The sequence below is a fragment of the Mesocricetus auratus genome, unplaced genomic scaffold (assembly GCF_017639785.1).
Source record: "Mesocricetus auratus isolate SY011 unplaced genomic scaffold, BCM_Maur_2.0 Super-Scaffold_100003, whole genome shotgun sequence".
Taxonomy (NCBI): domain Eukaryota; kingdom Metazoa; phylum Chordata; class Mammalia; order Rodentia; family Cricetidae; genus Mesocricetus; species Mesocricetus auratus.
In genome coordinates, this window is record NW_024429188.1 from 67,174,809 (window position 1) to 67,194,527 (window position 19,719).

Consider the following 19,719-nt stretch of genomic DNA (forward strand, 5'->3'; position numbering starts at 1 on the left):
TATACATATGTCATTTTGCAAAGAGACAGTGTATGACTACACACAGAAAAATATCCATGCTCAGCTGTTTAACTCCCAATCCTCCCTCAGCCTTAGAAATTCTAATATTGCAGTTATTCCTGGACAAATTCCTAACATATTAATTTACAGTGAGAAGCAGGTTTAGATGTGAAGGAACTATTTACTGTTTTTTTACTTTATAAACTGTGCATATAGTATACCATATGTAATGAAGTTAAAAATAAAATTTAAAAATCTAAAACTCGGTTCTAATGAAATAAGCAAAATGTGGTACACTGATGTCCTGTAGACAGCATTGGCATCAGAAGTAGCATCATTTTGATTTTCTCTGCTATCCTACTTTTCTTTCTCTTCCAAATGGAACCTTAGAACCAGAAAAGTCCACTCCTCTTTTTAGAAAAATTTACATTATATTTTGGCTAGTTTCCCCTCCCTTCTCTCCTCCCAGTTCCTCCTCCCAACCTCCCTTCCCACATCTCCAACCACCCCTACTACTCTCTCCTCCTCCATTTCTATTTAAAAAAGGACAGATCTCACATGGATATCAACAAAACATGGAATATTAAGTTACAGTAAAACTAAACACATCACTGGTATTAAGGCTAGGCAACCCAATATAAGGAATAGGGTCCCAAAAGCAAGAGTCAGAGAGTACCTGCTCCCAATGTTAGAAGTGCCACACAACTGTAACATACATGCAGAGTGCCTAGGCCAGTCCCACACATGGTTCCTGGTTTTCTGTTTAGTCTCTCTGAACCCCTATGAGCCCCCCTCTTCTCTCTTTTATTTCTGTCTCCTCTTGCTGTTTCTCTCAGTCCCTGCCTTTTTGCCTAATCACATTTTCACACATTCCTCCTGGAGGCTAAACTAAAGACAGGCAGTTTCTCCAGGACTTTTGCACATGATTCTTGCTTTATTTTTTTTTTAATTTTATTTTCCAGTTTAAATTTAGATAAGAATCAAGGTTGCTTCACAAGTCAGTTCCAGGTCCCTCTCCCATTCCCTCCCTTCCTCCCGTGCCCTCCCCTCCCCCCCCCCCCCGTTATCCTCTCATTTCTCCAGGGAGGGTGAGGCCCTCCATGGGGGTGTCCATAGTGTGTCATTTCATATAGGGCAGGGCCTAGACCCTTTCCCAAGAGTTCTGGGTGAGAGTGCTCCTCACATTGTTCTATTGGAGTCCAAAGTCCGTGTGTATACTTGGGATGGGTACTGATCTGCTGCCCAAGGCTCAATAGATTCCCTAGGCCTCTTCACTGACACCCAGATTCAGGGGGTCTTGATCAGTCCCATGCTGGCTTCCCAGGCTAATGCCTGGGATTCAAGAGTTAACCTTTGTCTGGTCAGCTGTTTCTGGGGGTTAAACCAGCCCAGTCTTAATCCCTTTGATCATCAGTCCTCCCTCTCTGTTACTGGCTTTCTTGAGTTCAGCTCAGTACTTAACCAAGGGAGTCTGCCTCTTCTTCGATCAGCCACTAAATAAAGTTTCTGTTTCCCAGACTCTCTGGCCATAGGATTGTAGGCTGGCACTCCCCAGATCTATGTCTAAAATCCATATATGAGAGAGTACATGCCATGTTTCTCTTTTTGTGACTGGGTTACCTCACTCAGGATGGTTTCTTCTAGTGTCATCCATTTGCCTGTGAATCTCATGATTCCATTATTTTTTTCTGCTGAATAGTACTCCATTGTGTAGATGTACCACATTTTCTCTATCCACTCTTCGGGTGAGGGACATCTAGGTTGCTTCCACGTTCTGGCAATTACAAATAAAGCTGCTATGAACATAGTGGAACAGACCTCTTTGTTGTATGAATGGGCATCTTTTGGATATATGCCTAAGAGTGGAGTTGCTGGGTCTTGTGGTAGGTTTATTCCCATTTTTCTGAGGAATCTCCACACTGATTTCCAAAGTGGCTGAACCAGTTGGCACTCCCACCAGCAATGGAGGAGTGCCCCCCTTTCACCACATCCTCTCCAGCATAAATTGTCATTGGTGTTTTTGATTTTAGCCATTCTGACAGGGGTGAGATGGTATCTGAGAGTTGTTTTGATTTGCATTTCCCGGATGGCTAAGGATGTTGAGCACTTTCTCAAGTGCCTCTCAGCCATGTTAGACTCCTCTATTGAAAACTCTCTATTTAGTTCTGCAGCCCACTTTTTAATAGGGTCCTTTGGTGTTTTGGAGACTTGCTTCTTGACTTCTTTGTAAATTTTGGAGATCAACCCTCTGTCAGATGTGGGATTAGTGAATATTTTTTCCCATTCTGTGGGCTGCCTTTTTGTCTTGCTGACTGTGTCCTTTGCCTTACAGAAGCTTCTCAGTTTCAGTAGGTCCCATTTATTAATTGTTGATCTTACTGCCTGTGCTACTGGTGTTATGTTCAGGAAGCTGTCTCCTGTACCAATTCGTTCAAGGGTACCACCCACTTTCTCTTCTAAGAGGTTCAGTGTGGCTGGATTTATGTTGAGGTCTTTGATCCATTTGGACTTAAGTTTTGTGCATGGCGATAGACATGGATCGATCTGCATTCTTCTACATGCCAGTCTCCAATTATGCCAGCACCATTTGTTGAAGATGCTTTCTTTATTCCATTGTATATTTTTAGCTTCTTTGTCAAAGATCAGATGTTCGTACGTGTGTGGGTTAATACCCGGGTTTTCAATTCGATTCCATTGGTCTACCTGTCTATTTTTGTGCCAATACCAAGCTGTTTTCAGGACTATAGCTCTATAATAGAGCTTGAGGTCAGGGATGGTGATGCCTCCGGACGTTGCCTTGTTGAACAGGGTTGTTTTGGCTATCCTGGGTCTTTTGTTTTTCCATACAAAATTGATTATTGTTCTTTCAAGGTCTGTGAAGAACTGTGCTGGGATTTTAATGGGGATTGCATTGAATCTGTAGATTGCTTTTGGCAGGATTGCCATTTTTACTACATTGATCCTACCTATCCAAGAGCATGGGAGATCTTTCCATTTTCTGAGGGCTTCTTTAATTTCTTTCTTTAAAGATTCAAAGTTCTTACGATACAGGTCTTTCACTTGTTTCGTTAGCGTTACCCCAAAGTATTTTATGTTGTTTGTGGCAATTGTAAAGGGTGATGTTTCTCTGATTTCTCTTTCAGCCCTTTTATCATCTGTATATAGTAGGGCTACTGATTTTCTTGAGTTGATCTTGTAGCCTGCCACTTTGCTGAAGGTGTTAATCAGCTGTAAGAGTTCCCTGGTAGAGTTCTTTGGGTCATTGATGTAAACTATCATATCGTCTGCAAACAGTGAAAGTTTGACCTCTTCCTTCCCAATTTGTATCCCCTTGATCCCCCTTTGTTGTCGTATGGCAATAGCTAGGACTTCAAGTACCATGTTGAAAAGGTATGGAGAGAGTGGACAGCTTTGTTTTGTTCCTGATTTTAGAGGAATTGCATTGAGTTTCTGTCCATTTAGTTTGATGTTGGCTGTTGGTTTACTGTATATAGCTTTTATTATGTTTAAGTATGTCCCTGTTATCCCAGATCTCTCCAAGACCTTTATCATGAAGGGGTGTTGGATTTTGTCAAAGGCTTTTTCAGCATCTAGTGAGATGATCATGTGATTTTTGTTTTTCAGCTTGTTTATATGGTGGATTACGTTGATGGATTTTCGTATGTTGAACCATCCCTGCATTCCTGGGATGAAACCTACTTGATCGTGGTGAATGATTGTTTTGATGTGTTCTTGGATCTGATTTGCCAGTATTTTATTGAGTATTTTTGCATCAATGTTCATGAGGGATATTGGTCTGAAGTTCTCTTTCTTAGTTGTATCTTTGTGTGGCTTGGGGATCAAGGTTATTGAAGCCTCATAGAAAGAGTTTGGCAAAGACCCTTCTGCTTCTATTGTGTGGAACACTTTGAGAAGAATTGGTATAAGCTGTTCTTTGAATTACTGGTAGAATTCTGTGCTGAGGCCATCTGGACCTGGGCTTTTTTTGGTTGGGAGACTTTTGATGACAGCTTCTATTTCCATAGGGGTTATAGGTCTATTTAAATTGCTTATCTGTTCTTGATTTAGTTTTGGCAATTGATAGCTGTCCAGGAAGTCATCCATTTCCTTTAAATTTTCGAATTTTGTGGAGTACAGGTTTTCAAAGTATGACCTAATGATTCTCTGGATTTCCTCAGAGTCTGTTGTTATGTCCCCCTTTTCATTTCTAATTTTGTTAATTTGCGTGTTCACTCTCTGCTGTTTGGTAAGTTTGGACAAAGGTTTGTCTATCTTGTTGATTTTCTCAAAGAACCAACTCTTCGTTGCGTTGATTCTTTGTATTGTTTTCCTGGTTTCTACTTTATTGATTTCAGCCCTCAATTTGATTATTTCCTGGCATCTACTCCTCCTGGGGGAGTGTGCTTCTTTGTGTTCTAGAGCTTTCAGCTGTGATGTTAATTCTCTGGTATAACTGTTCTCCTGTTTCTTCATGTGAGCATTTAGCGCTATGAACTTCCCCGTAGCACTGCTTTCAAAGTGTCCCATAGGTTTGGGTATGTTGTGTCTTCATTCTCATTGAATTCGAGGAAGTCTTTAATTTCTTTTTTTATTTCCTCTTTGACCCAGGGATGGTGCAGTTGAGCATTATTCAATTTCCATGAGTTTGTAGGTTTTCTTCAATTTGTGTTGTTGTTGAACTCTAATTTTAAAGCATGGTGGTCTGATAAGATGCATGGAGTTATTCCAATTTTTTTGTAGCTGCTGAGGTTTGATATGTTGCCAAGTATGTGGTCGATTTTTGAGAAGGTTCCATGTGGTGGTGAGAAGAAGGTATATTCTTTTTTATGTGGATGAAATGTTCTATAGATATCTGTTAATCCCAGTTGGGTGATTACTTCTATTAGCCCTTTTGCTTCTTTGTTGAGTTTCTGTTTGGTATTCCTGTCTAGTGGTGAGAGTGGTGTGTTGAAATCTCCCACTATAACTGTGTGGGGCTTTAGATGAGATTTAAGTTCTAATAATGTTTTTTTAACAAATGTGGATGCCTTTGTATTTGGGGCATAGATGTTCAGAATAGACACTTCCTCTTGGTGGGTTTCACCTGTGATGAGTATGTAATGACCTCCTTCATCTCTTTTGATTGATTTTATTTTAAAGTCTAGTTTGTTAGATATTAGGATTGCTACCCCGGCTTGTTTCTTGGGTCCATTCGATTGAAAAATTTTTTCCCAACCTTTAATTCTCAGGTAATGTCTGTCTTTAAGGGTGAGGTGTGTTTCCTGTATGCAGCAGAAGGAAGGGTTCTGTCTTCGAATCCAATCTGCTAGTCTGTGTCTTTTTATGGGTGAGTTAAGGCCATTAATATTGAGGGATATTAATGACCAATGATTGCTCATCCTTCTTCGATTTGCGATGGTTGTTGTTGGTGGAATTATGTGTGGAATTTCACCCCTTTGTTCTTTTGGATGTTGGTAGAGTGAGATTCTCTAATGCTTATGTTTTTCTGGTTGTAGTTAGCTTCCTTGGGTTGGAGTTTTCCTTCCAAAATTTTCTGTAGGGCTGGGTTAGTGGACACATATTGCTTGAATCTAGTTTTGTCATGGAATATCTTGTTTTCTCCGTCTATAGTGATTGAGAGCTTTGCCGGGTATAGTAGTCTGGGCTGGCATCCGTGGTCTCTTAGTGTAGGTAGAATATCTATCCAGGACCTTCTGGCTTTCAGCGTTTCCATGGAGAAATCAGGTGTAATTCTGATAGGTCTGCCTTTATATGTTACTTGACCTTTTTCCTTAGCTGCTCTTAATATTCTTTCTTTATTCTGTATGTTTGGGGTCTTGATTATTATGTGGCGAGCGGATTTTTTGTGGTCCACTCTATTTGGTGTTCTGTAGGCTTCTTGTACCTTCATTGGCATGTCTTTCTTAAGGTTGGGAAAGTTTTCTTCTATGATTTTGTTGAATATGCCTTCTGCCCCTTTGAGCTGGATTTCTTCTCCTTCTTCTATACCTATTATTCTTAGGTTTGGTCTTTTCATGGTGTCCCATATTTCCTGGATGTTTTGTGTTAAGGATTTGTTGGATTTAAGGTTTTCTTTGGTTGATAAATCCATTTCTCCTAGCGTATCTTCAACACTTGAGATTCTCTCTTCCATCTCTTCTATTCTGTTGGTAATGCTTGTATTGTTAGTGCCTGTCTGTTTGTCCAGCTTTTCTATTTTCTGCCTTTCTTCAGATTGTGTTTTTTTAATGACTCTATTTCAGTTTTCAACCCTTGCAGTGTTTGCATTGCTTCTTGCAATTTTCTGTTTATCTGTTCGTCCATTTGTTGCCTTTTATGAATTTTTTGGTTTGTTCTTTCTTCCATTTCTTGCATTTTTTGGTTTGTTTTTTGTTCCATTTCTCGCATTTTGTGCTTTGTTTCTTCTTCCATTTCCTGCCTTTTTTGGTTTGTTTCTTCTTCCATTTTTTTCATTTTTTGCTTTGTTTTTTCTACCATTTCTTGCATTTTTTGCTTTGATTCTTCTTCCATTTCCTGCCTTTTTTGGTATGATTCTTCTTCCAATTCTTGCATTTTTTGCTTTGTTTTTTCTTCCATTTCTTGCATTTTTTGCTTCATTTCTTCTTCCATTTTCTGCCTTTTTTGGTTTGTTTTTTCTTCCAATTCTTGCATTTTTTGGTTTGTTTTTTCTTCCATTTCTTTGAGGGATTTTCCAATATCCTCTTTTAGGGCCTCTATCATTTTCATGAGAGTGCTTTTAAGGTCGTTCTCTTCTGTTTCATCCGCATTGGAATGTTGGGGTCTTGCTGGTGTGGAGTCTCTAGAATCTGGCGGTGTCATATTTGTTTTTCTGTTGCTGACTGTGTTTTTGTATTGTCTCTTTCCCATCTCTTCTTCTAGTGGGTACAGAAAGAGCCCCTTACTGGTCTGGGGACCAGCGTTCCCTTTTGGTGGGTGCTAGCAAGTCCAATAATCTGGTGGTTCTTCTATTCCTTGTCCGAATGCTGGTCCTGATGCTGCTGGAAGACCCGCCGCTTCGCTGGACTCCCAGCCTCCTCTCCTTTCCTGGTCTCGTTGGTGTGAGCGAAGATCCGGAGTCTGGGGTGCTTGGCTCCCGCCGGGATTGGGAGCTCTGTGCAGGTCCCAGGGGATCTGCAGGCACTGGAGCACAGGCCGGGAAGCCGGCCTGTTTACCTGATGCTGCTGGAAGAACCGATTCTTGCTTTAGAAGTCTCTCCTTTCAGGTAAAACTTTGATTAACTAAATTTATTACAGTCTTGTCTTCTTAAAATAGTGCTGACTGAGACCTTAGTGATGCCAAAAAAAAGCCATCAGGCATTTCCTCCCCTATAATTCTACAAGTCTTCTAATTTCTTTTTCCTTTTGTGTGAGCAGATTGTTCAGAGAGTTAGTAAATTTGCTGTTATATTGCCAAATTTCGCTTACTAGTACATTTTGCTGTTTGCTAAATATTTTGTATTTTAATTTTAATCTAATCAAATATATGGGCTTCGAATTTTATTGGCTAGTTACAAAATTATAACACATTTCAACATTCTAAACAAATTAACTGAGCCTGGTTTTCCCTATTATCTCAAAATGTAGCTATCATTTCTGATTATTGAAAAAGTACTTGTTTACTTAGTAATTTCTATGTGTCCATTTAAACTGTCTATGGGTTCTTTATATAATCCATTCATTTCTTGCCATTTCTTCTCTAGTACCTAGCTATGTTAATCACTAAAGTTTTAAAATATGCATTAGTATATATTAGAAGAGCTCACTTACTTTATATCATGTCTACAAATAGCTACCATGGAAATTCAATATTTTGAAAGATTTCATATAGATAATTTATTCCTTTGATGGTCTAGATTCTAATAACAACTTGTTGAAGGTTTTTTTCGACTTCAAACAATTGTTTGTTCAGTATAACATATAATTAGTATCATATCGTAATTGGGCCTTTATATATTTAAAATATTACAATGAACCTCTTTCAAGTTTAATTTGATATTATTTTCTTCCACTGCTGGTGGGAGTGCCAACTCGTACAGCCATGTTGGAAATCAGTATGGAGATTCCTCAGGAAAATGGGAATCAATCTACCACAAGACCCAGCAATTCCACTTTTAGCCATATATCCAAAAGAGGCAAATTCATACAACAAGGGCATCTGCTCCACTATGTTCATAGCAGCATTATTTGTAATATCCAGAACCTGGAAGCAACCTAGATGCCCCTCAACTGAAGAGTGGATAGAGAAAATGTGGTACATTTACACAATGGAGTATTACTCAGCAGAAAAAAACAATGGAATCTTGAAATTCGCAGGTAAATGGATGGCACTAGAAGAAACCATCCTGAGTGAGGTAACCCAGTCACAAAAAGACAAACATGTACTTACTCATATATGGATTTTAGACATGGATCAGGATAGTGCCAGTCTGCACTTCCACTGACAGGAAAGAACCTAAGAGAGATATGCATGGTACCCCAAAGAAGAGGAATGAGACAAGATCTTCTGAACAGATTGGAACACGATGAGGGGTGGGTGGGGGGAGTGGGAAGAAATGGGATGGAATGACTCAGAACAATGCCAATTGTTTTGAGCATTGTATCTAAGAGTAACTGGAAACTGGTCTAAGCCACAGAGATTTATCTCTGTCATTTAGGATCACTGTTTTATCAACAACCCTCTCAAAGTTAAATGATCATAGAGTGTTGTGGAATATTAGTTGAAGATGTGTTACATTCATTCATGCTGTGTAATATTTGTTTAATGATGCAAAGATGTGTTGCATTCTTTTATGGTACATTTGTTTACCTCTATAAAGCTGTGTTACTTTGCCTGTATAAAGCACCTGATTGGTCAAATGAAGAGCTGAAAGACATATAGGATAGGTAAAGGTAAAGCTCAGAGGCAAAATGTAGCTGATTATTTAAGAAAAAATGGCTAGAAACAAGCCAAGCTAAGGATTGGCATTCATAAGTAAAAATGAGTCTCTGTGTATTTGTTCGGGAGCAGGGTCCACAAACAGCAAAGAGTAAAAATCAACCAATTACAACAGAGGTTAGATCATTTTTGCTATACTGATAGCATAATAATTAACTAAGATCTAATAGCAAATTTTTCCAGTTAATTTTGGTCTGATTATTGACATACACACACACACACACACACACACACACACACACACAGGAAGATGATAAGCCTATAGCCTGTTTTACTTAATTTTACTATTAATAGCTTAAGATTCTCAGTCACGGTTGCTCTTAAAAGACGGTACAAAAGGCAAAAGAAACACAAAACCTACATGCAGTAAGTGTCATGGTACTTTTTAATCATCATCTTTGCAGTAGGTTTAGGAAGGGAGACAACGCCAGTATTCACATGCAAGTCTTCAAGTGGTATCATAGACTTGACACTGACAAGACTGTCTTGAAACCCAGCTTCTCCTAAGGAACAACAGAATAGCAGTCCAAATATTAAGTGAAGGTCAGACACAAAAGGGTCACATTTAATGAGTATTTTCACCCTTATTGTGCTCAGGTTTACTGTGTTTTTAATGGGCTATCTGAATAATTTTGTACCAATTAAATTCATTGACAGGAATAGACTAACATAGTGGGCCTAAATGTTTAATAATCTCCCATGTGAATTAATTTTCTCTTCTGATAGCAATAAAATTACATCATCTATTAGGACTCTTATAAAACACTGAGCCGAACTCCTTGAATCCAGTTGCAGAGAGAGAGATGTGAGGAGAAAAGTGGTCAAGATCAGAATGGAGAAAACCAAAGAGACAGCTGACCTGAACAAGGGGAGCTCATGGACCCCAGACTGATATCTAAGAAACCAGCATATGACTGATCCCGACCCCCTGAACATGAGTGCCAGTTAGGAGGCCTGGGCAATCTATGGGGCTTCTGGTAGTTGATCAGTATTTATCCCTAGTATACAAATGGACTTTGGGAGCCCATTCCACACTCAGCCTAGACACATGGGGGATGGCCTAGGCCCTGCTTCAAATGATATGACAGACAGTGAAGATCCCCCATGGAAGACCTACCCTCCCTGGAGAGCAGAAAGGGGATGGGATAGGGGGTCGTTTGGGGTAAGGAGAGGAGGGGAGGGAAAGGGAATTGACATGTAAAACAATCTTGTTTCTAATTTAAATAAAACAATCACAAAAAAAGAATTAAGTGAGCTAATTAAGGTGCTTAGCATAATGCCTGATGGTACTTGGTAAAAGTTGGTGAAGATCCTAGTTATTGAGGTGCGTTGAAATCCCTTGGAAAGATTGTTAATGTGTAGAATTCCAAGCATTGCTCTGGAACCTTGTGATTGTAAGCAAGATAAATGCCATTTTATGAAGCATTCCAGGAGAATCTAATGCAGATAACACAGGAAATCCATTCTTTTAGTCATCTTGACTAATCCCTTGTAGAGAGAAGCCTTTTCCTTGCCAGCCATTTTGGTTTTTCCACACCAGTCGCCTGGGCTCTGCCACGTTGTAGTCCCCAAATAACACACAAGACGCTGTATTAATTATGAAGCTGTTGCCCTTGCTTGTTTCTTACTGGATAGCTCTGACTTAAGTATTTATCCCATAATTGTTAATCTAAGTATTTATTTTACCCGAGAAAAGTTCCGGACATCTTACTTCTCTGGTGGGCTACATCGTGACTCCCTGTGTTTCTCCTACCCAGAGTCCTTCTGGACTCCTAGTCCCACCTATCTTGCTTCCCTATTGGCCAACAGTGCTTTATTTATATATACACAGGACTTCCCCATCAATCCCTTTTAAAAAAATAGTTTCTGCAACAAACTTGTCTTCATGTATGTATGTATAGTGGAGTATGTAGTTATGTATAGAACTCAAGTTCCATACAATCAATTATTAGACCAGTGTTCAACAAAAATGAAGAGGAATATTATAGCTGTGTTTTACACAGAGTAAAAATTGTGTAAAAGTATCTTGCTCACCACTGTGACTAAGTGGGTCCTTCAAATGAAAGAACTTGCAATGTCCTGGAAATTATAACCTATTTCCAAGTACATGTGTGACTTTGATGAGTCCTCATAGAATTATCTTCTCCAAGAAACCTAGGGGTGTCTACAAGTGTGATACAGGCAATATTCCCAGGAATGTATGTTGGAGAATTCTTTCTGCCAACAGCTTTGGCTTACCAGCCTGGAGTACTATGTGAGGACTAAAAAGGCTGGAGGGGGAAGTGTGCGCTCTCTTGCTCTGGTTAGTGCTTGACATGGTTAGACACCAAGCATCAGAGAGGTGGAGTGAGACAGCGGTGGCTGGATCAGTAGCACCTTCTGCTTTTTTCTGTTTTTGTGAATTTTGTCTTGTTTTGCAAACCCTTAGTAAATCGGTTTTTATTACCTCTGAGTTCTCATATCAAAGGTAAGAAATATGAAAACCCCAAATTCCTTTAAACACCATAGATGAAAAAAATCTAGTAACAACTGCCAACCAATTCTGTGATATTTAAACAATGCATGGCAGTTCCCCAGGACTGAAGCAATTAGAGGATAAAGACTATAGAATGATGATCCCATCATGAAATTTTTCTATGAATCCTGTACCCCTATCAGCTTACATATGTAGGAATATGTAAGTCAATGTGGAATCAGTAAAATAATCCTTGGAGATTGCCATTGACATGTTATATCTAATGAGCCTGGTGCAGATCTATATGATAATATAAATAGTATACTATTAATTTTTTAATAAAAAATGGAGAATCAAAGCTGGGGCCAAAGCAAATGAGAATGTGCAAAATATGATGCATCATGGAAGTGAACTCTTGTGCAGGTGAGTGATGACTACAGTAAGTCTTTTTCAAGGAACAGAAATCATAATATCAATACTAGTTACAGCCACCCCTACTAGCTAGTGTAGAGGGTCCTTGGTATTTTTCATGCAGGCTAAAATTGTTTTTGTCACTGAGCTTAAGAATTCTGTTTTCCACAGCTCCCAGTCACAGTATCAGAATCACATTAATTATTCAAACTAGAGGTATAAAAAGAGAACTCCTTCGCTGATGTAAACCTGCAAGTCAGGATGAAGAGGTGTTTGACATCACAGAGTCTCTGCAGTCTGTCAGTGATTTGTCTGCTGTCTCCTGACTCAGCCTCCAAGCTGGAGTGAAGTATGCATGGTGTTTCTCTTTCCCCACAGTCCCTTAAATTGTCCCATCAGCCTGACTCTTATCTACTGTGTTCAAAACCATACATTCAACATTCTGACAGCTGAAAATACCCAAAGAACAATGGCGTCAGCATTGGTCAGATGTAGGTTTGAAAGTCAGTGTCACCAATTATTAGCTATGGGAATTGGGAAAATTATTTAGCCTCTCTAATAAAATTTTACCAAGGTGTAAAATTAAAAAAAGACAGCATGAAAATAAATGGCAAGCTGTGCCCAGGGTTTGAGAAAATGCTTCTGTGAGTGGTAGCTCTTGTCTCCTCAATTTTCATCTTCAGCTTATTGCCTGACACCTAGCAACTCCCACGGCTTAGTGATTCACTTTGATGTTCCCATTGTGAACTCCTCGCTGATTCTGGCCTCTTTTGCTGACAGTGACAAAATTGAGAAATAAGTTTTCTAGCACAATGGGTCATAATAAGCTATTATCACCACCAAATGTATTTCTAACTTACAGCAGCATTACCTAATTAATTCAACATAAGCAGCTAATCTGTCCAGTGAATCCAAAATATCTTACAAACCTCTGGCTAGAATTTCAGAAACAATCGCTCCTAAGGACTTTGTAGCTTTGTTTAAAGTCCCCCCCCATGTCTACTCTACACTTTGTCACTTGATAATCTGAGCCTAGACATATTAGAGATTAGTTTAATAAAAGTTCTGGAACTGCTGTTCTGGCTAAAGCTCTAGCAAGTCTGTGACTTAAATTCAAGGACAATTTTTCTATCTTCGTGGCTCCATCACCCTTCTCAAGGATGGCCAGTGAAGAATCAAAGACTTTTCATGTTGTTTGGCATGATTAGTACTCCAAAACGGCTGTGCTCTGAACAGGATGTACACAGTTCTCTTTGCATATTTTCCTGCAACTGACTTCTAGAGATAAGACGGACTTTGAAAGCATTTTTAAAGGGCAGTCTTCGCTAAACTGTGTGATCCCTGAGGGTAGGAAATAGTGTCTCCTTTGATTTTTATCCTCAGGATTTAGCATGCTCAGGAAATGTGGCACTGATTGAATTTATTTATTGGATTTCAGCTCCACGTGGAGATTGCATTTTCAGATATTCTCATCAAATACTGACAATAATTCTGAAGAGAGATCTTCCTGGAAGGCTGCTGCAGAGGCTTCTAGATGAACAATTCCTGAGATTGTATGCATGTTTGTTTTCTTGCCTCTTTCATAAAATTGAGTGAAAACTACAACTGCTATAAGGGTCCTTATTTTGTTTCTGTTTTCCTTGTTTTAGCATTTTTTGGCAGAAGGTTATATAAATGAAGTTTTACACAGCTGTGTGACTTCTCAATGCTCCTTTTTCTGTGGCAGAATAGGAAAGGAACTGAGACATCAAGTTTGAATCTCAAATAAGTTGTTCTGCAGATGACTAGATAATGAATGTGGCTGGAGGCTTCTGGGGCTTTTTCCTCAGCCCATTAGCCCACTTCCATTCTTTGCTTTTCCTATCCCTATTTCTAATCATGTCTCCCTGGTGTAATACTTTGCCTTGAGATGCCAGAACCTGTGATGATGAGGTGCCCTCCAAACTCACATTCACTGCTCAACACTCCTAAAGATGAGTTCCCTGACACTCTGCTCTCTTTCTCTTTTTCTTTGACCTCCATAGTTAACTTTAAAGACCTGAGTTTTCTCATCTCTCCATATCCTGGTGAATGCTAGAACTTTCAGCTTACCTGCACTGTTTTTTGCTCTCAAATTGTAATAAAATTGACCTTAAGCTTCTTTATCAATCTGTTTTAAAATAATTTTAGCAGTGGTGCTAGGTTCCCACAACCTCATTTTCCCCACTAACAGTCCCTAACATAGGACTGCATTGCTATACCTTCTCACTAATCATGTTTCTCTTTTATTTTGAGATAACTTCTCATGTAGCCAAGGGTGGCCTGGACCTCACTGTGTAGCTCAGCCAATTTAATGGAAACTTTCTCTCAGTTGAAGCTCTTCTTCCTGAATAATTATATCTTGTGCCAAGATGACAAAAATCTAGCTAGGTCACCATCGTTAGGTGATCCAAGTTAATCTCAAAGTCAAAGATCCAAAATAAGACACAGATGGTCTTATATGGACTACATTGAGAAAATTTCAACTTTAAAATGGTGCAATGATTCACATAAAGCGGGAATCATACTTTGAATTTTACATGCCCATCTCTTACCCTAGTGAACTGTAGAAGATCTTCTCTCATGACACTAGACAGGGTTGATAACACAGGTGTAGGAAGATTTTTCTCTGTCCCACCAGCCAGCTCAAAAATAACAATATACAGACTTATTAAACTTGCTAATTAGGAAAGCTTGTCCTTAGCTTAGGCTTGTGTTAAACCAGCTCTTATAACTTAAATTAACTAATTTCTATTAATTTGCTCTTTGCCTCGTGGCTCTATTACATTTACAATGTTGCTTTCCTGCTTCCTCCATATCTGGCTGGCTACTCCACCCTTCTTTTTCCCAGCAACCTTTCTGCCCTGGAAATCCTGCCTAGCTATTGGCCATTCAGCTTTTTTAACCCAATCTTAGTGATGCATCTTCACAGTTCACAAAAAGATGATTCCACAGCAAACGGGCTCTCACTCTGCCACACAATTATAGGGGTAAACAATCCTTTACTCTCTACAGTGCACAGAGCGGCTAACTTTCTTTTGATATGATGCCTGTATTTGTTGTTTTATATCTCACTGTGTCTGTACTTGAGTTTTCCAATGTTTTATTATTATAAAATATGCTTTATGGTCACTGCTTTTGCCCAGCAGAAGTCTGAGACAAATATACTGAGTATTTAAGATAGACTAGAGTAAGCTATGTTAAGTACATTTATTGGATTCATTTTGATTTACAATATTGTCTATTCCTGATGGGTTTATCAGGATGTAACCCCATAGTAAGTCATCTGGGTATGTTTTCTCTTCATCTACACACAAATCAGTTTGCCTGTAAACAAAATCAAGTCAAAAACATAGACAACTTAAAACAAACGGAGTTCTATCTCATTACCAAACCAATTACTGAATGTTTGGCTTCCTCTAGCAATAGCAAGAACACAAGAACCCATTGATATCCAAACTCAAGCTGCGTGTTGTTACAGAAAACAGGGAGGAATCAGCAGCTGCCACAACAGCAAGTCCATGCTGTGAGGTGACATTCTGAGACATAATGGCTCAGTTTGAATTTACAAGTCCATGTATCAGTGAGGCCAAAAAGGCAAATAAGAACCCATGCAGTAACAACAAATAGAAAAAGTGAGGTCCTAGCCATTCAAGTATAAAGAAAGAGTCTGAGTGGGCCATAACTAGGTCATACCAGATACACCCATCCTCATTAAAAAGACACACAGAAAGAAGCTATTTGTATATCCAAGACATGAAGTAATATCTCCCCCTTAGTGCCACAAAAGGATGAGAAATTATAACCATTTCTGTACTCATAGTCAGTCAGAGGAGAACATTTTAGGAAATGTCAGTATTTCTTTTCCACCCTAAGGTGAGAAAAAAAAAGCTGCAAAAAAGTACACTGTGGTATTTAAAACTCCGCTTATAACAGCGTGTTCATACATGTGGGTTTAACATAATTAGATATTTAAAAAGCATACATCTAATAAATCCAACTGCCAAACTAACATGTACTATAGGAGTTAGTTTTTGCCAAAGAGAAAGCTGAGAAGACTTAATTAATTTTGTTCTCCTCATTAAAAAGTAAATAAAGGTAAGAATCTAAATCGCTAATATAAATATAACCAGTAATTTTTCATCTAGAATAGAATATAATTGGAAATTATAAAGTTAAACTCGGGAAATAATTTAGCAGTTAATTTTAATATCTATAACTATAAAGACACGTGTATAGTCACAGGATTTTAGAGACTTAACAATTTGATAAATCAATCACTTTGTTCATCTCAGTCCCTTACATATACTACCACTCCATAAATGCTGAATGAATGAATGACTAAAGCAAATTCATTAATGCTAATATTTTATACAGGAGAGGGACAAAAGAAGTCTGAAAAACAAGTTAAACGGGGCCTGGGAAGATAAACAGATCAGTAAATAAGTTCTCTTACTGAGCAAGTTTGAAGGTATAATTTAGATCCCCAGCTCCTACATAATAAACCATACACATGGACTGGAGAGATAGATAGTCAGTGGGTTAAGAGCACTTGCTAAAACAGTGGTAAGGAACAAAGGAATCAAGACCTGGCTGGTGAAACCCACAGAGGCAGCTGACCTAAACAAGGGGGAATGCATGGACCCCGGAATGATGACTGAGAGGCCAGCATAGGACTGACCCAGACTCCCCTGGACCTGGGTTTCAGAGAGGAGGCCGTGACAATCTAAGGGGCCTGAGATAGTAGAACAGTATTTATCCCTGGCATACAAATGGACTTGGGGAGCCCACTCCACATGGAGAGATGCTCTTTCAGCCTGGACACAAGGTGGAGGGTCTAGGCCCCGCCTGGGATGATATAACAGATTTTGAAAATCCCCAGTGGAAGGCCTTACCCTCCCTGGGGAAAGGAGAGGAGATGGAGTGGGGTATTGGGGGATCGGAGGAGGGGAGAAGTGGAGGGAGATGGAGCTGGGAGTAACATGTGTAAAATGTTAAATAAAAAATTATTATAAAAACATACTGAAAGTTACTGAAGTAAAAAAAGAGCACTTGCTGAGTTTACAGAAGACCCCAAATCTAAACAGAGGAAGAAATTCTGGGCCCCAAATCAAAACTATAGAAACTGTGGGGCAAACATTTAAACAAAGGGTTAGAAACTTAGGCTACAGTGATTTCCTTGGCCAGTCATTTTCAGCTGCAGTGGAGATTTTCTGGTATAATTTGGTTAATAATTGAAAACATTTACTGTACACAAATATAGTCCTCTAACTTTTAAGTTATTAGATTCTTATATATTTTCCATCTCTTGTTTCACACTATAACCTCTTCTTTATGTTGTCATTGTGTCTTCCTTTCTGAATGTCCTCTTTTCTAACTTGTTGAATATAACTTCCTATAAATTGGAATGTCCTATAGTCAAGTGTATTTGAATGTCATTTGTATAAATTAGAGATGGTAAAAAAATGATACATTTAAAAATCACCGCATTGAAACAATGGCTATAGCAATTTATTCTAACAATAAACATGTCTTGGTGCAATATGAGGGTTGATATCCTGTAATTCCACAGCATTAAAGCATTTTTGTACAAATTGTACCTTAACTCGGGGATGAACAATAATTTTGTTTCTAGTGGAGAAAGCTGGCATGCAGCATCTTAAGAAAGAGATAAAAGTTAATGTCATTAGAGATAGGGCTTCCACAAATGTACAATCTAAAGTAAAATAAGAGGAAACATCACGAAAATAGAAACTTAAGGGCATTCTACAAAATACATGGTATATGATTATGAATACCACATCCGGTGACTGATGAAAGCAGAGGCAAACACCCACAGTTAAACACTGAACAGAACCCAAGGAACCCAGCGACAGAGAGAGAGGAGCGAAAAGCAAATTGGCAAAGAATGGGCTGGCAAAACCAGCAGAGACAGCTGATCTGAACAGGGGAGAGCTCTTGGACCCCTTACCGACAGCTGAGAGGCCAGCATGGGACTGATCCAGGCCCCCTGAATGTGAGAATCAGTGAGGAGGCCTGGGCAACCTATGGGGCCCAGAGCAGTGGATCAGTGTTTATCCCTGGAATACAGTCATCGTGTGCCCATAGCACAAAGAAGGAGGCTCTCTCAGCCTGGACTCTTAGGGGAGTGCCTGGACCCTGCCCTGAGTGAAATGACAGACTCTAGATATCCCCTATGTGGAAGGAATTGGCAATAGGGTGGGAGGATGGAGGGTATGGGGGGGGTGTGGGAGGAGGGGAGGGAGAGGGAACTGGGATTGACATGTAACACAAGCTATTTAAAATTAAAATAAAAAACCAAAAAAAGATAAAGATTGACTGAGGTGGGTTAGAGAGATGTCTCTGTAATTAAGAGTACTTGTTTCCTTTGAACAGTACCTAGAACAGGTTCCCAGCACCCACATGGCAGCTTATAACCATCTGTAACTCTAAATTTCAGGGTATCCAATATCCTTTTCTGGCCTCCATCAGCAGTAGGCATGTTTACAGTGTGCAAACATACATGCAGGCAAAACATTCACACACGTAGATTAAAAATAAATCTATAAAAACAAGGCAATGGTCATTATCTATGAACAATGAAATCCCATGATAACTAAATTGAGTCTGTGATCCTGAACTATTTAGAATGTTATTATTTAGGCAATCAGAAAGATGTGAATATAATCCATATGCTCTAAAACACACTGTCTTTTTCTTTATGTTTCTTTTTTTGTATTTTTTATTTAAATTAGAAACAAGCTTGCATCACATGTCAATCCCAGCTCCCTTTCTTGATCCTCCTCCCTCTTCCCCCACCAGCCCCCCCTAGCTCCCCACCCAATCCCCACTCTGTTCCCCAGGAAGAATGAGGCCCTCCATGAAGGATCTCCAGAGTCTGTCATTTCATCCTAGGCCCCAGTCACAAAAAGACAAGCATGATATGTACCCACTCATATATGGATTTTAGACATGGATCAGGGGAGTGCCAGCCTAAAATCCCACTGCCAGAGAGTCTGGGAATCAGGAAGGACTGGAAGAGAGATATGCATGGTACCCCAGAGAAAGGGAATGAGGCAAGATCTCCTGAGCAGATTGGGAGTTTGGGGGGGAGGGCAGAGGAAGAGGGGGGGGGAGAGCAGGGCAGAGGAGGACATGGGGTAGAAGGAAGGTTGAGTAGGGAGAAGAATAGAAGAGAGCAGGATGAGAGACACCATAATAGAGGCAGTCATTATAGGTTTGAGGGGAGATCTGACACTAGCGAGATTTCCAGAGATCTACAAGGATGACACAAACTGGCAAACTAAGCAATAGTGAAGAGACTACCTTAAATGTCCCTCCCTGATAGTGAATTTTTCTACACTTTATCTGTCATCCTAGAATCTTCATCTAGTTACTGATGGAAGCAGAGGCAAACACCTACAGTTAAACACTGAACTGAACCCCTGGAACCCAGTGACAGAGAGGGAGGAGTGATGAGCAAGGGGTTCAAGATCAGGCTGGTGAAACCCACAGAAACAGCTGACCTGAACAAGGAGGAGCTCTTGGACCGCAGACTGATGGCTGAGAGAGCAGCATGGAACTGATCCAGAAACCCTGAATGTGAGAGTCAGTGAAATGGCTTAGGCAATATATGGGGCCTTGTGTAGTAGATCAGTATTTATCCCTGGCATACAAATGGACTTTGGGTGTCCATCCCACAATGAGGGATGCTCTCTCAGCCTAAAATACACTATCTTAAGACAAAGGATAAGGGATATATGGCAAATGTTAAGCAAGAAGTATGTATGAAAGATAATAGCAGCCCTTTATTTTTCTTTAAATTTGAAATTATTTAGAATTAAAGTAAAAAATTGTTGAGAATTCATTGTCCCTTTTGTTTTTCCCTAAATAAATAATA